This window comes from Mastigoproctus giganteus, chromosome 9, assembly GCF_048544385.1.
Source record: "Mastigoproctus giganteus isolate SK-2022 chromosome 9, ASM4854438v1, whole genome shotgun sequence".
Lineage (NCBI taxonomy): Eukaryota > Metazoa > Arthropoda > Arachnida > Uropygi > Thelyphonidae > Mastigoproctus > Mastigoproctus giganteus.
In genome coordinates, this window is record NC_143583.1 from 143,848,526 (window position 1) to 143,864,926 (window position 16,401).

The window sequence follows — 16,401 nt, forward strand, 5'->3', positions numbered from 1 at the left end:
CAGTAGGATCAGAAACATTAACTGTTAAATTAGAAGACTGGGAGCAGCGGCTAGGGAAGCCGAGAATAGTGTTAGAGCATGCTCAAGGAGACTGTTGTTGTTGTTGCTTAGGGACTTTACGGCGCAAGGACAGCAAATGCCATAATGCGCCTAACTATAATGATGTTGTTGTTGTTTGGTGTTTATTGGCGCATCGACAACGGAGATCATAGTGCTCCAGTTCATTTGTTATACAATGTTCTCTTTATATAAATCTTGTTCGAATGTAAAAGGTTAACTGTTTCTGTGGTATTATACTATTATTTACAGCAGATGTAACTATGGTGTTGTTAAATACATAGTTCTATCTGTATAGATGTTATTCAAGTTTATATCGTGTTGTATAGTTTTATCTGTTTGAGGAAATCAAAAATTTTGGTCACATGTGGTGTGTCTGCTAGTAGGTCAGAAATGCTGAGAGAGGAGTTCGTCCTGGGAAATGAGATAAACATAGCTTGTCGCTCAGTACTGTACTGAAGACTTATAGTCAGATGCAGGTGTGGGTCTTTAGGATCGGTAGCAGTTTTGGCAGCTAGGTCGGCCTGTTCGTTTCCAGAAATTCCAGCGTGACCAGGGATCCAACATAACAGAACTTGTTGTTTCTTCTGGTTTAATTTAGTCAGAGTATTCCAGATCTGTCTAAGTAAGGGGTTATCATTTTTTGTATTGCGTTGTATAGCTTGGACAGCACTAACGGAGTCGGTATAAATAACGCTGTGCAGTGTAGTTCTTAAGAGTGTGTAGTTTAAGGCTATGTGGATAGCACAGAGTTCTGCAGTATAGCTGCTACATTCAGTGGGGAGTTTTTTGGACACAGTGATGTTAGGAAATATTGCTGCTGCACCAACATGATTGTCAGTTTTAGACCCTTCTGTGTAAATTGGTGTGTACTGGCCGTGCTGGGTTCTCAGTGCGGCGTACATTTGCAGTATGTTCTGTTGAGATAAGGTGTGTTTTCCCCAGGCAGTCAATGAAAAGTCACACGGTGGTATATAATATGTCCAAGGTGGGACTGTATGAGAGGCAGTGGGCTGTATCTAACTAAAGTCAATTTGCCAATCGGCCTGCAATGAGCCAAGACGTATCCCGGTTGGTGGATTTATTGATGGATAGGCTCGGTATAGGTTTACCCATTTAGGAGAGAAAAGTCCGTTCCAAGTGGGATGGTTTGGATGCCCTTTGAGTTTTGCTGCATAGTGTAATAAAAGCATTTGTCTGCGTAGCTGCAGGGAGGTTTCATGTGCTTTAGCATATAGGCTGTGGACAGGTGATGTACGGTACGCACCCAGTGCAAGACGAAGAGCACTGTGGTGCACAGGAGGCAAAGTAAACAACATCCAATTAATGTGGAGAGACTTAGTAGGACAGACGTTACTGGGAATAGTGCAGCAGCTAAAGAATTCCCGAATTTCATGGTTATTTGGACATGAGCAAGAGTTAGGTAGGACCTGTATGCTCTAAGCATATCTCTGACACAATAGATCAGATTTCTAAGGGAACACGAATTGTATCTACATGGTAATCGTTGGTACTTGGAACATAAGGGGCTTTGCTCAATGGCATGCTCAGCATCATGTATGGAGAAGCATGTTGTTACTAGAGGTAAGGATTTTATTCATCCAAGAAAGTCACTTTTTTAACAGTGTCCAAGTGCGAAAATTCCAGAACAGATACAAATGTCTGAGCTTCTGGAGTTTTGGCTCAAGGAATGTCAAGAGGATAGGCATCATAGTCTTACCACCAGTTATAGGAAAATTCTGCAATCTTCAAAGGGACATAGAAGGGAGAATAGTCTGCATTGACTGGAGAATAGGGTCGCACACAATAAGACTGATGAATGTATATGCATCAAACATCGCTCCAGAGCGGAGGCGGATATTTAGTAGTTTACATCTTTTTATGGTGGGGCCCGATTGATTATACTAGGAGAGCGTGTTAGAGCAGTTAAAGATAAGACAGGTACGGGGGATCCAATAAGAGGCACAGGGGGCTTCTTGGAGCTCAACAGCTTGTGCTTAAAACATGACCTGATAGATATTTGGAGAAAGAAATATCCCATAAGTCACGGAACAACCTGGTCTAGGGGAGCAGTAGGAACCCGCATTTACCGTTTCTATGTCCCAAGCAAGATAGCAGACAAAATAAATCGGGTAAGACATATTAACATTTCGGTACCCCGCGCAATAACAGATCACAAATTAGTTATAATGGACTTTCCATTAAGCCTAACTGTAGAACAGGGGAAGCGCACCTGGAGGTTAAAACCGGTGCTCTTGCAAGGTGACCCGCAGGGCATTAAAAGATTAACGCAGCATTTGAGAGACTCCAATCACTGGACAGAAGGAAGCTGGGCGAATTATAAAAATGCAATAAAAACAGTTTTTCAAAAATTAACAAGGGTAAGGAACACGGAAAATAAGAAAGAGATAAGGAACCTATGAAGTTCAGAGGCTCCTAAAGTCTTGTCAGGATGAAGTGGGAGAAAGAGAAATACAAAAAGAAATTCTGGCGTTATTAGAGAGGCAGGCAGAAAATGAGGCGGTCCAGATGCGCATATGTTACAGGAAAGCTGATAATTCGTCTGCTTTCTTTTTCAAGCAATTCAGCAGATCACACAGAGTAAAGTAAAAAAAAAGCAAAGTGCAGCCATTATCAACCCACTGCAGGATGGAAGCCTACTCAACAATTCATGCTGCGGGAAATGGACCATAATCTGCCACACTGGTCCAGTGTGGGTTAGCAGATAGACCGTATTTAGCAGTCAGAGGCTTGAACCCCGGTCTACTCAAAGAGCGTGTGCTACTGCACTCCGGCTCCTGCCCACTCAGCTACGGATCACAGAGACAGCAGTTTAATCCATCAAATATAGGTAGGCCCACACCAATATCAGTGACATCGTTAAGTGTTTTGCCCATGTTTACAAGGAAATGTATACAGTGTTTAAAGGACCAGCTTTACTAGAGAGTTGGGAATTACCAGGGGGGGTTCTTGGCAGTTCATAGACATGAACAGGATCAACCTATCTCCCTGAGTGAACTATCATTAGCATTGAAAGGTATGAAAGGAGAGGTAAAGCGCCAGGTCCAGATGGGCTAAGAGTGGAATTTTCTCCAAATTCTTCTCGAAAGGGACAGTCCCGGAAGAATTTACAGAAGCCCAAACAATATTTATCAAAAAACAGGGTAAAATGGGGAAAGAAGTGGGAGAATGGAGGCCAATATCACTACTTAATACAGATTATAAGTTGTATGCCAAAGTATTAAACGCCCGACTCAAAAGGCATCATAGGTCCCAATCAAACATATGCAATTACAACAAGATCTGTGATGGCAAATCTGTCATTTCTAAAAGATTTGCAAGGATACTGTAAGCAGAAACAATGCAGTGTAGTGGTGGCTGTACTGAATTTGGCAAAGGCCTTTGATAAGCTTTCCCATGAGTACCTTAAAAATCTGCTGCATACAGTCCGAATGGGTTCCTTGCCCTTGCTAAGAACAGCCTTTATAAGTCTGTACAAAGGGGCACAAACCACTTTTTTGATTAATGGCTACAGCTCGGAGAAAATAAAACAGGAACGGGGAGTTAGACAGGGGTGCCCACTAAGCCCTGCACTATTCTCGTTGGTATTAGAACCCTTATTAAGGCAATTAGCTATTTCTAAAAATATCAGCGGGGTTCATCTTCTTGGCCCACGCTCTGATTGCAAATGCGTAACACATGCAGATGACGTGATCCTAACTTTGGCGGATAGCAGTCCTCTACAAAGAGCGCTGGAAACCTTCAGTCATATCAGCTTATTCAGTGGCCTATGTCTAAACAAAAGCAAGACCAAATGTCAACAGTGGGGAACTGAGTCTCCAATACAATTGCCAGCAGGCCTCACATTCTCGACAGCACCTATAACCATCCCAGGGTTTTCTTTTGTGAAATATCCGGTAGTATCGTCCCGGCAATTACTAGACTCTTGGGAGGACGCTCTGTCAGAGTGGAATCTGGGGATGCTATCTTTCTCAGGAAGGGTGTGTATTATATGGACGATTCTGATACCAATGCTGATGAATACTGTGTCAATTACATCATTTAATTACTGCCTGCAGAAAAAGCTAACTTGAAGACTATTTAAGTTCTTCTGGAACAGCAGACAGCAAGAAGTGACGCAGCAGAGGCTATACTACAGGAAGTGTGAGGGGGGGGGTTATGCAGTACCACGGTTAAAGTGGGCATATGTGTTAAAGCACATTTGGACTGCCCTACGGGGAGCCCATGCAGCGGCTGCCTTTGTAAAGTACAACGTGGGAAGGTTTACTGAACTACTAGGAGAGGAGCACACTGGTCCAACAGTAGAAATAATAACACCCTTTTACAAATTGGTAATCAAACACTTACAAGAGTTATCTGCAGGGGGTTTGCACATGGGAACCAAGCTTAAGATTTCGGAAATATACTGGAAGTTATCCGACATGAATACACTGCCAGTACCAGTGCCACTCAGTTGGCTGAGACTGGGCGTGACTCAGATGTTGGGCAACCTACACCATCATAAAGGTTATAAGTCACGGAAAGACCTGGCATGGAGAATAATACACGGACACCTGCCAGTGGAGAAAAACAAAGACAAATTTCGAGGTCACATGAATGTTGAGTGTTTTTACTGTGAGGCGTGTGGAACATGCATTCTTCTCTTGTCTGGTTATTCAGTGCATCTGGCTTAGTGTACACAAAAGAATTTGTATTACGGGTGCGAGGTTAGCCTGTGCAGGCATTGCTCCTTAAAGCTCTTCAAACAGAGAAGTTTTTCCTGATTTATTTTCTGCTTTATTAGTTTAAATTGTCATATTAACTTATTTTCTAGAGTAGCTTTATATTCCTAGTTACGATACTTAGTTTAAAGTTTAACTTAGACAGAGATTTCGTAGATATTACTTAGTATCCGTAACGGTATCAAATCCACGTGTCACAAATTGAACGAGAGGTCTTTTAACCAAATTTAGTCGATTTATTAACCAATTGTTATATCAGATTATCTTCTATAAGTGGATTATAGACTTAGTCAGGATCCTTAGTTTATTCTAAATTGAGATAGCGAGATTTCGAAGCTAATCAATACTTACGAGTCCGTAGAAATACCGTTCGTGAATTCCCGCCATTTTTACACGATAGCATAAGCTTAGTGTAGTGTACTGCATAATATAATATTGTCAATTAATCAGTAAATCTATTAATCTTGATAAACTTTATTGTCAATTATATTGTATTTTTAACTCTATAAATATATATAACGACTTAATCGTAACAAATAATTAATACATAACTATAGTGCTACACGTGATACGGAAGTTGTATAAAGGGAACACTAGATACCGAAAAAAAAAAAAAATATATATATATATATATATATATATATAACATAACTGTTTTGGGATATAACTTAAGGATTTAATTTTTGTTTTAAATTTTATTGAATTAAATTGGAATCATGACTCTGACCAGAGCAGCAAAGCAAAAGGCTCAAGCTAATGGGAGTGCTGTGGTTCAGGGGAGAACTGAGGGGGGCAGTTGCCCTCTGAATCACAGTCTATTAAAATGCACTGTTTGCTTGATGTTTGCGGAGCAGTCGGGTACGGGACATGATACTGCCAAGGGGGATGTCTTTGTGTGTGCACGATGTAAGGAGTGCAAGGAAATCAGGCGACAACTCAGCGTTGTTATGGGCCTTTATGAGACCTTGAAGGACAGGGTGGATGCCCTCGAAGGAAATAAATTGAGGGGCCCATCAAGCTCTCAGCTGCCCACATCAACGCCAGAGCTTGCACTTGGTCATTAGGCAACACAGGGGCAGCCCCCTAGGCAGAATGCGCTGGTCCCACAGGAACTAGTAGTTGTTGGTGACTCTATTGTCAGGGAAACGGGGAACATGCTTTGTAAAAAGGATAGGTGGAATAGGACCAGGGTATGTCTGCCAGGGGCAAAGGTTGATGACGTTGTAGAGCGGATATCATCTTTTAAGGGCACAAAAGGTGATATAGTTGTACACGTTGGCACTAATGATATTAAGAGTAGGAGACCGGCGGAATTACTTAGCAAGTACAGGTCACTGTTGAAAAAAAGCCGTGAATTAGGGCTAAACTTGAAAGTGTCTGCAATTCTGCCCAGACACGATAGGAGGGAGTATATGATGAGAGCCTTGTCGATCAATTCGGCCCTGGAGGGATTGTGCAAGGCTCAAGGGGTAGAATTTTTTTCAGCCTGGGCTGTACTTGTTAACAGGAGAGATTGCTTCTACAGGGATGGGATACACTTAAATAGAAAGGGTGCAAGAATTTTTGCTGATGCTGTCGAGGCAGTGTTAGGTGGGTCGGAAAACTGCTAGTTGGGGGGGATACAAGGACTAATAGATTAACAGTAGCCACTGGCAGAGGTGGAAGTGATTCTTGCACTGCTTCTATTCAAATGAGCAGAAGTCCGAAAAACAAGATGCAGGATATTTCAGAGACTGCTGGTAGTCATTGCGTTACAAGTAAACACATGGGTTGTGTTAGGGTAGCTAAGAATAGAAACAGGTGCATGTATACCTGCGTGTACACCAATGCTAGGAGTTTGGTAAATAAATTTGATGAATTTGAGGTATTGCTCAAAACATCAAAGGCAGATATTGTTGGGATATCAGAGACGTGGTGTCACACAGATATAAGTAATGGGGAACTGGAATTTGGGGAATACAATGTATATAGAAAGGATAGACAGGACAGGAGGGGAGGAGGGGTTATGCTATTAATTAAGAAACACATAAAGTCAAAGGAAGTGAAGCCAGTTGACATCGATGGACAGGGCAGTGTCGAGTCAGTTTGGTGTGACATAAGCATAGGGAAATCAAAATTGAGAGTAGGAGTGTGCTATAGGCCTAACGACTCTGATGAGTATAATAATATATTGTACAGGGAAATAGAGTGGGCCAGTAAATCAGAGAGTCTTATAATGAGGGATTTTAATTTCCCAGATATTGACTGGAATTTGTGGGTTGGTCACTCGCACACTAGCAAGACTTTTGTGGATTTATTGGATGATTGTTTTCTACATCAGCATGTTCGTGAGGCAACAAGAGGGAGCAATACTCTTGATCTGATTATCAGTAGTGATTCTTCATGCATTAAGAACCTGCAGATAAATGAACCACTAGGTGGCAGTGATCACAGTGTGTTGAAGTGGGATTTACTCAAGGAGATAACTACCATCAGAGGTAAAGGGAAGGGTTTTTGTTTTCGTAAAGGCGACTATGATGGTCTGAGACAGTATTTAAATTCTATACAGTGGGACCAACTGATGATGTTACCAACAGCAAACTCAAAATGGGAAGCATTCAAGGAACTAATCTTGGTGGCTACCAGGCTTTACATACCAACTAAGAAATATTGTTCAAGGTTTAGGCCTAATTGGTTGTCAGATGGACTAATGAGACATGTGGCAGAGAAGAAAAATGCATGGGATACATACAAATTAATGGGTGACATGGAAGCCTATGATAGATATAAGTTGGTCTGTAACCAAGTCACAAAGGAGATTAGGCAGGCAAAGGCAGACTACGAAAAATCCTTGGCAAAGGATGCAAAGAAAAACAGAAAGGAGTTCTTTACATACTTGAACTCGAGAAGGAAAGGGATGAATCAGATTGGTCCACTGGATATTGATGGTTCAACAGTTGAGGATCCTGCTCAGGTGGCTAACAATCTAAACGAGTATTTTGCATCTACAGTCACGCATGAGGAGTTATTCAGGAAGGAGAATGATGTAGGTAAAGTAAACATTGGCAGTGAGCTGGATGATTTTGTAATAACTGAGAGGAAAGTGGAGGAGAGGTTGTTGAGGATAAACATAAAAAAGGCACCTGGGGTGGATGGGATCTATCCAGTTATATTAAAGGAGGCAGCAAAGGAAGTAAGCAAACCCCTAGCCATAATTATGAGAGCTTCTTTGGACTCAGGGGAGGTACCCATAGACTGGAGATGTGCAAATGTAACCCCAATTCACAAAGGAGGATCAAAGGCTGACACAAGTAATTATAGACCTGTTAGTTTAACTTCTGTTCCAGGTAAATTAATGGAGGCACTGGTTAAAGAAGCACTGCAGGATCATCTAGACAAGAATTCAGTTATAGCTCAGACGCAGCATGGTTTTGTTAAAGGCAGGTCTTGCCTGACCAATTTGATTGGATACTATGATGTAGTCACAAAAGAACTGGATGCAGGGAATAACTTTGATATTATATATTTGGATCTTAGAAAAGGCTTTTGATACTGTTGCACATGGAAGACTGCTGCACAAATTGGAGCAGTGTGGCATTGGAGGCAAATTGCTGCTATGGATAAGGGGATGGTTGAGTGGCAGAAGACAGAGAGTGGTAATCAATGGACACTGCTCAACGTGGACTAATGTTATTAGTGGAGTTCCTCAGGGTTCAGTGTTGGGTCCGTTGTTGTTTTCGGTGTTTATGAATGATATTGATGATGGGATATCAAGTTTAATGTCTAAGTTTGCAGATGATACAAAGGTTGGCAGGGTCGTTAAGGACACTACTGACGCTATGCTGCTGCAAGAGGATCTGGAAAGGTTGAACAGATGGGCTGAGAGGTGGCAAATGAAGTTTAACATTGACAAATGTAAAGTACTACATATGGGTAACAGTAACCCCAGAGCAATGTATCAACTCTGCGGTACTACACTGACAGTGGTGGAGAATGAAAAGGACCTGGGGGTAATTGTGCAGGCAGATATGAAGTTCTCTGAGCAGTGCAGACGAGCTGCAAGAGTAGCTCATGGTGTCTTGTCAATGATATACAGGAATTTTTCTAGCAGGGATAAGGAGGTGATTATTCCCTTGTATAAGGCAATGGTTAGGCCACATCTTGAGTACTGTATACAGGTCTGGAGGCCTCATTTCAAGAAGGATGTAGAGCTGCTGGAACGGGTACAGAGAAGGGCAACAAGATTAGTAAATGGAACAAAGGGTTGCTCTTACGAAGAAAGGCTTAAGTTTTGCAAATTACAGAGTCTGGAGACTAGGCACCGGCGAGGTGATCTGATAGAGGTGTATAAGGTTTTGAATGGTTTGAGCATGCTCAATGCCAATGGGATTCTTCATCCTTCTAAGAATAATCACCTCAGAGGGCATAAATTCAAATTGAGGAAGGACGGATGTCGGATAGATGTGCGGAAATTTGCCTTTGGCCAGCGGGTGGTTGGTTGGTGGAACCGACTTCCATCACTTGTTGTTGAAGTTGATAGCCTAAACAAATTTAAAGCTCAACTGGACAGGTATTTCGAACGAACGGAGGGGTGAAATGGGAGAGGGTTTTTTTTTTTTTTTTTTGGCTGATGCTGAATAAGCTTGCTTTCTTGCATCATATGCCTCTACTAATGCTAATGCTAATGCTAAGAATGGGAATACCACGCTTGACCAGGGAACGAGTACTATTCTTACAGTTCCCGGCCCCGATTTCTAGAGCGACACGCATCCTGATATACCTCTTAAATGAAGGTAAATATCAGGCTTGGAAAATCAGGAAAAGAAAAGAAGGCTCTACAGAGAAGGTGTCAAAATGCACCCTTCGAATGATGCATGGTGCAATAAGAAGATTTTTGCTACTAGAATTACTACAACTTGGTAAGCAAAGATTCTTACAATTATGGTGTTTCCCTACACCTTTATGTCGGCTAATAGATGACAACATATATGTGCAGCTTAGATGGTAATGATCAGTCTAGGCTAGGGAAGCGTATGTACTAAAGAGAATAGATGCCTCCGTAGCCAGGTGGGAAGGAGCAGTGCGTAGCACACGCTTCTTGATTAGACCGGGGTTCGACCCCGTCACCACCAAATACGGAGGATACGGAAAGGTCAGGGAAAGACCACCGCATATACCGGAGAAATATGGCTTTAGTTGCTAATGCTCCTAAAAACCAAATAACAACCAAGTCAGCTGCAGGCATTTGGTCTCTCTCCCAAATGAACGGCAGCCGAGTTTTGAAGGCTGCATGAAGTAACAGGAGTGTGGAAGAGGGGATGACCCTAGAACCCATGTAGGGCAAGCCAACTCCAGGCGGCTGCCAACCAGGTGGTCACATGGACTGGGCCTTCCTCAGAGTGTGTCAGTGGGAGAATGAGCAGCCCAATTGGGTTGAGGTGTAAAGATATGAGCGGATAAGGGTGTTCTGTCACTCTCTGCTCATTAAAGGGAGTTTTTTTTTTTTTTTTTTTTTTTTTTCAACGATACAGGCCGCAAGTAGTCCCAAAGCAGGATCCATATAGAGTCCTTGAAGGTAAATTCCATATAAATATTTGGAAACTGGAAAACATGTCTGGTCTAACCAGCAAGCCTACCTACCCAGTGATGAAGGCCAAATAGCCAGAAACGGCACCGGGGGGGGATCAATTTAACCATCCTTGTAGGACTCCGATTGGGTAATAATAGTCCCAGTCAGGGGGGCGCATTGCCCATTCGGGGCTTGGAGTTTTGAGTTCAGGTGAATCACAACTGAAAATTCCCTTTCATTCTTCTACGGCATCTTTTCCTCTCCCTCTTACTCTCACTTTCCTACCTCTTTTTTCTTTTCTCAGTCAAATAGGGATATTGAGGATAACAGACATCTTTATCCAATACTGTTTTCAAAAACGGCACCAGGGGGAGCCTGGTGATGTCCCAAATTTCCAAGAATAGGTAACAACAGCCTTCTCCACTGGGGAAGCGTTGCCTATTCGAGGAGTTTTTGAGTGGTGTGAGTTGAAGGAGTTACTGTCCCTTTCATTCTTCTACACCGTTTCTTTTCCTCTTCCACTCCTACTATTACTTTCCCTCTACCTTTTTGTTTTTCTAAATCTAATAGGGACAAATGGATAGTCCAGTTATTATCACACACAAATACAAAATAGCTCTGAAACGGCATCAGGGGGAGCCTGATGATGTCCGGAGTTTCCAAGAATAGGTAACAACAGCCTTCTCAACTGGGGAAGCGTTGCCTATTCGAGGAGTTTGAATTTTTGAGTGATGTGAGTTGAAGGAATTACTGTCCCTTTCATTCTTCTACACCATTTCTTTTCATCTTCCACTCCTACTGTTACTTTCCCTCTACCTTTTTGCTTTTCTAAGTCTAATTGGGACAACTGGATAGTCGAGTTATCCTACACAAATACAATATAGCCCTGAAACGGTGCCGTCTGTGTGGTGGTATCCACTGAGAATAAGTAACAATAGTCTTCTCCTTTCGGTGAAGCGTTACTTATTCGAAGTAGTGCAATATCATGGCAACTCGTCATGAAGGTATTCACAATATGAGATGTAACTTAAACGATGCCACTATTTCAAATTTGCTAATCTATATTTAGCTGTGTATAAATGATGCAATTGCACTAAAATACACATAGTCTAATCACGAATATTTAACTTGTGATTCAAAATGTTTGCACAAAGCGGATAATTCCTCCAACCCGCAATCGCCGTCCACGAGCTACATCGGAGCCCGAACATACGACCGATCTTTATAGTTTCCACATCAAGTTCTTTAGCAATCATCTTTAATTCGCACTAGTTTTCGGAGATTGGTAATACAGGTTGTTTTTTTTTTTTTTAATTATTGCCTGTATGACATTATATTTTAGAACATTTTATACACAGTGAAAGGCTCGACAAAGTTTCAAAATCTTCCAACATTTCATTTTTGTAAAGTTTATATAATATCTTAGTTGCCTCAATCCCCCCGACTATGGTTGCTACTGTCACTTCTTTGAATACTAGGCAAAAAGTCGGAATCACACGTGACTACTGTGACCATGTAAACATAGACGGAGAAATTTAGTGGAAGGCATGGATCATTCACTTCTCCGAAAAACATATGCGGTTTGGCTTTGGCGGAGTAAAGGGGAACCACAACACACGTTGACCAGAGGGTATTATCAATGTCGGGAATCTTTTTAATCCTTTGGCTTGCTATGGAAAGCATATTGAATAGCGCGACTTCTCGGCTATTGCCACACTATATAATGCCACACTGCTCCAATTTGTGCAGCAGTCTTCCATGTGCAACAGTATCAAAAGGTTTTATGGACACCACTAAACTTGCGAAACGGTAATCCCTTTCACCCTTAATTCGGACTTTCTAATTACCTAAATTGCCTAAAGGCCAGAGGTGAGAACAATGCATACAAAGTTGTCGCTCCTAATCCGTCCTTACATGGAAATTTTCTTCGTTCAACGGAAACTATTTTAAATGTAATTACCAAGGGGGAATAAAAAGAATTCGCTATAAAGAAGTTCGTTAAACAGATGTCCGATTGTAATTAAATCAAATATGAAGCAATTTTAAAATACATAGCCAATTCATTATTATGCCATTAAAATGCTGGCAACGGGTTTCCGCTGACCCACAGTCGTTTCGGCTCTGGATACTCAATAATTGCATTCAGGATTTCATTTGTAAAATAAATGATCGTTTCAACAATGGGCTCGCAAATTTTCAAAAAAAAAAAAAAAAACAATGTGCTCTCGGGAGCCCACTATAGCTCACCACTGGATACATATAAATTAATGGGTGACATGGAAGCCTATATAGATTAAGCTGGTCTGTAATAAAGTCACAAAGGAGGTTAGGCAGGCAAAGCCAGATTACGAGAAATCTTTAGGAAAGGATGCAAAGAAAAACAGCAAAGAGTTCTCTTTACTTATATAAAAACTACAAGGAAGGAGATGAATCACTGGATATAGACTGTTCAACTGTTGATGATCCTGCTCAGGTAGCTAACAAACTAAATGAGTATTTTGAATCTACATTCACACATGAGGAGTTATTCAGGGAGGGGAATACCAGAGGTGAATTAAACTCCGGCAGTGAGCTAGATGATTTTGTAATAACTGAGAACAAAATGAAGGAGAATTTGTTGAAGATAAGCATAAGAAAGGCACCTTGGGTGGATGGGATCTATCTAGTTATATTAAAGGAGACAGCAAAGGAAGTAAGCAAACCCTTAGCCATAATATGAAAGCTTCCTTGGACTCAGGGTGGGTACCCATGGACTGGAGATGTGCACATGTGATCCCAATTCACAAAGGGCGACACAAGTAATTACAGACCTGTTAGTTTAACTTCTGTTCCAGGGAAATTAATGGAGGCACTGGTTAAAGAAGCAGGATCATCTACACAAGACTTCAGTTATAGCTATGACACAGCATGGTTTTGTTAAAGTGAAGTCTTGTCTGGCCAATTTGATTGGATACTATGACGCAGTCACAAAAGAACTGAATGCAGGGAATAACTTTGATATTATATATTTAGATCTTAGAAAGGCTTTTGATACTGTTGCACATGGAGGACTGCTGCACAAATTGGAGCAGTGTGACATTGGAGGCAAATTGCTGAAATGTATAAAGGGGTCGTTGAGCGGAAGAAGACAGAGAGTGGTAATCAATGGACACTGCTCATTGTGGACTAATGTTATTAGTGGAGTCCCTCAGGGTTCAGTGTTGGGTCCATTATTGTTTTCTGTATTTGTAAATAAAATTGATGATGGTATATCAAGCTTAATGTCCAAGTTTGTAGATTATACAAAAGTTGGCAGGGTTGTTAAGGACACTACTGACGCTATGCTGCTGCAACAGGATCTGGAAAGGTTGAGTAAATCGGCTGAGAGGTGGCAAATGAAGTTTAACATTGACAAATGTAAAGTACTACATATGGGAAACAGCAACCCCAGAGCAACGTATCAACTCTGTGGTACTACACTGACAGTCGTAGAGAATGAAGATGACCTGGGGGTAATTGTGCAGGCAGATATGAAGTTCTCTGAGCAGTGCAGACGGGCTGCAAGTGTAGTCATAGTGTCTTATCAATGAAATACAGGAATTTTTCTAGCAGGGTTAAGGAGGTGATTATTCCCTTGTATAAGGCAATAGTCAGGCCATACCTTGAGTACTGTATACAGTTCTGGAGGCCTCATTTCAAGAAGGATATAGAGCTGCTGGAACGAGTGCAGAGAAGGGCAACAAGATTAGTGCATGGAACAAAGCGTTGCTCTTACGAAGAAAGGCTTAAGTTTTGCAAAGTACAGTGTCTGGTGACTAGACACCGGCGAGGTGATCTGATAGAGGTGTATAAAGCCTTGAATGGTTTGAGCGTGCTCAATGCTGATGGGATTCTGCCTTTTGCTCAGAATAATCACCTGAGAGGGCATAAATTAAATTGAGGAAAGACAGATGTAGGATAGATGTGCGGAAATTTGCCTTTAGCCAACGGGTAGTTTGTTGATGGAACAGACTTCTATCCCTTGTCGTGGAAGTTGATAGCTTAAATAAATTTAAGGCTCAGCTGGGCATGTATTTCGAACGAACGGAGGGGTGAAGTGGAAGTTTTTTTTTTTTTTCGCTGATGCTGCATAAGCTTGCTTTCTTGCATCATATGCCTCTAGTAATGCCAATTGCCACTATGGATAAAGGGATGGTTGAGTGGGAGAAGAGAATAAGTGGTAATCAATGGACACTGCTCTTCGTGCACTAATGTTATTAGTGGAGTCTCTCAGGGTTCAGTGTTTGGTCCATTGTTGTTTTCTATATTTATTAATGATATTAATGATGGTATATCAGGCTTAATATCCAAGTTTGCAGAAGATACGAAGGTTGGCAGTGTTAATGACACTAATGACAGTACGCTGCTGCAACAGGATCTAGAAAAGTTGAACAGATGGGCTGAAAGGTGGGAACTGAAGTTTAACATTGACAAATGTAAAGTACACGCATATGGGAAGCAGTAACCCCAGAGTAACGTATCAACTGTGTGGTACTACTCTCAGAGTGGTGTGAAAACACAAACTTACAGTCTCAGCTTCTAAAACTCGACAGATGTTTCTCAAAGGATACCTAAACCCAACCAGGTCTCCTCAGATTAAGTATCGGGACCAACGAATAAAACTTGTCCCTACCTATAAATATCTTTGAGTCCTGCTGGATGAAAAGTAATCCTTCAGAAACACACCAAATACATCACAGAGAAGGTCAAAAAATATGCTGCAAACTCCTGAGGGTAACCAGGAAGAACTGGGATCTGAAGGGGCGAATCATAAAGTCCTACTATGAGTTTTTATTTCTCCCAATAGGCACCTATGGGACCGGCGCCTGGGGCCATAGAGCCGACTATACCGTAGTAAAACGACAGCTAGACCAAGCGCATTTCACCATCCTCTTGATGACCTCTGGGGACCGTAGAACCATTTCTACTCCTGTGCTGCAGGTCCCATCCGGCAAGTTACGTCTTCACCTCGAGGTGACACAATATTATTTAATATACCATAAGAGACGGAGCTTCCCATATAGCAGCAACAACAACATAGTATTGCATCTGAACAACACCATCCAAGAAGAGAAGAAAAGAATTATAGGTGAAATCATCTCCATCTAGCAGAATTCTTGGGCTGACAACCCACTTGGAAGAATTACCCATAATTACCTGCCGATAGTGCAGAAGTATCCCAAACAGCTCATATGAAAATGATTCATACCTAACTTACGCACGACTTTTCTACTAACTGGATATGGAAGTCTCAATGCGAAACTTCATTATTTGGGCCTGACACAAACCCTTGCCTGCACCTGTGGAATGCTGGAGATCGCTCACCACATTATCTTCATCTGTATGATTTACCAAGACCTGCGAACGCCTCTTGAAATTCTCACAGAGGCGTATGCGCTGGAACAGGCACCTCTACTCATACAGACAAAGGAAAACTTTGCAACTTCAATGAATTCACAGAACGTGTATTCAGGTGGCGACGACGTCTGATGTCTCACCTCAACTAGGATCCTACCCAGACATGATCAGCCTGCAGAATACCCGACAAGAGGAACACTATGGCTACCAAACTCGGAAAACACTCCAAATCACGATAGCAAATCCCATAATGGAGTGAGATTACATAATCTTTTTCGGTCATGCTGAGTGGAAAACACGCCACTGCCTAGTAGGCACCACACAAGAGAACCACTTGCTAACACTAAAAGGATAGGATATAAACCCCTCCGGGAACTCACCACTAGGTGGACTTGCTGACCCTTTTCTGGGGTGGTATCGACTCACTCTCCATCATTACAAATGTAATCTGTCGCTACTCTCATCACTTAGTTTTCTAGGGAATGCCTTCTCCCATTCCTAACTTACTATCCTCTTATGAAAACATCCCAAACTTCTTCCACTACCACCAACTCCTTTCACTTACTACTTTGAGCCTCCGAGCCACCGTGGGATCCCAGCAAATAGTCATTGATAGTAGAATCTGTTATGCCACCAAGCAGCTAAGAATAGGGACCAAGGGACTGTAGACCTGGTGTC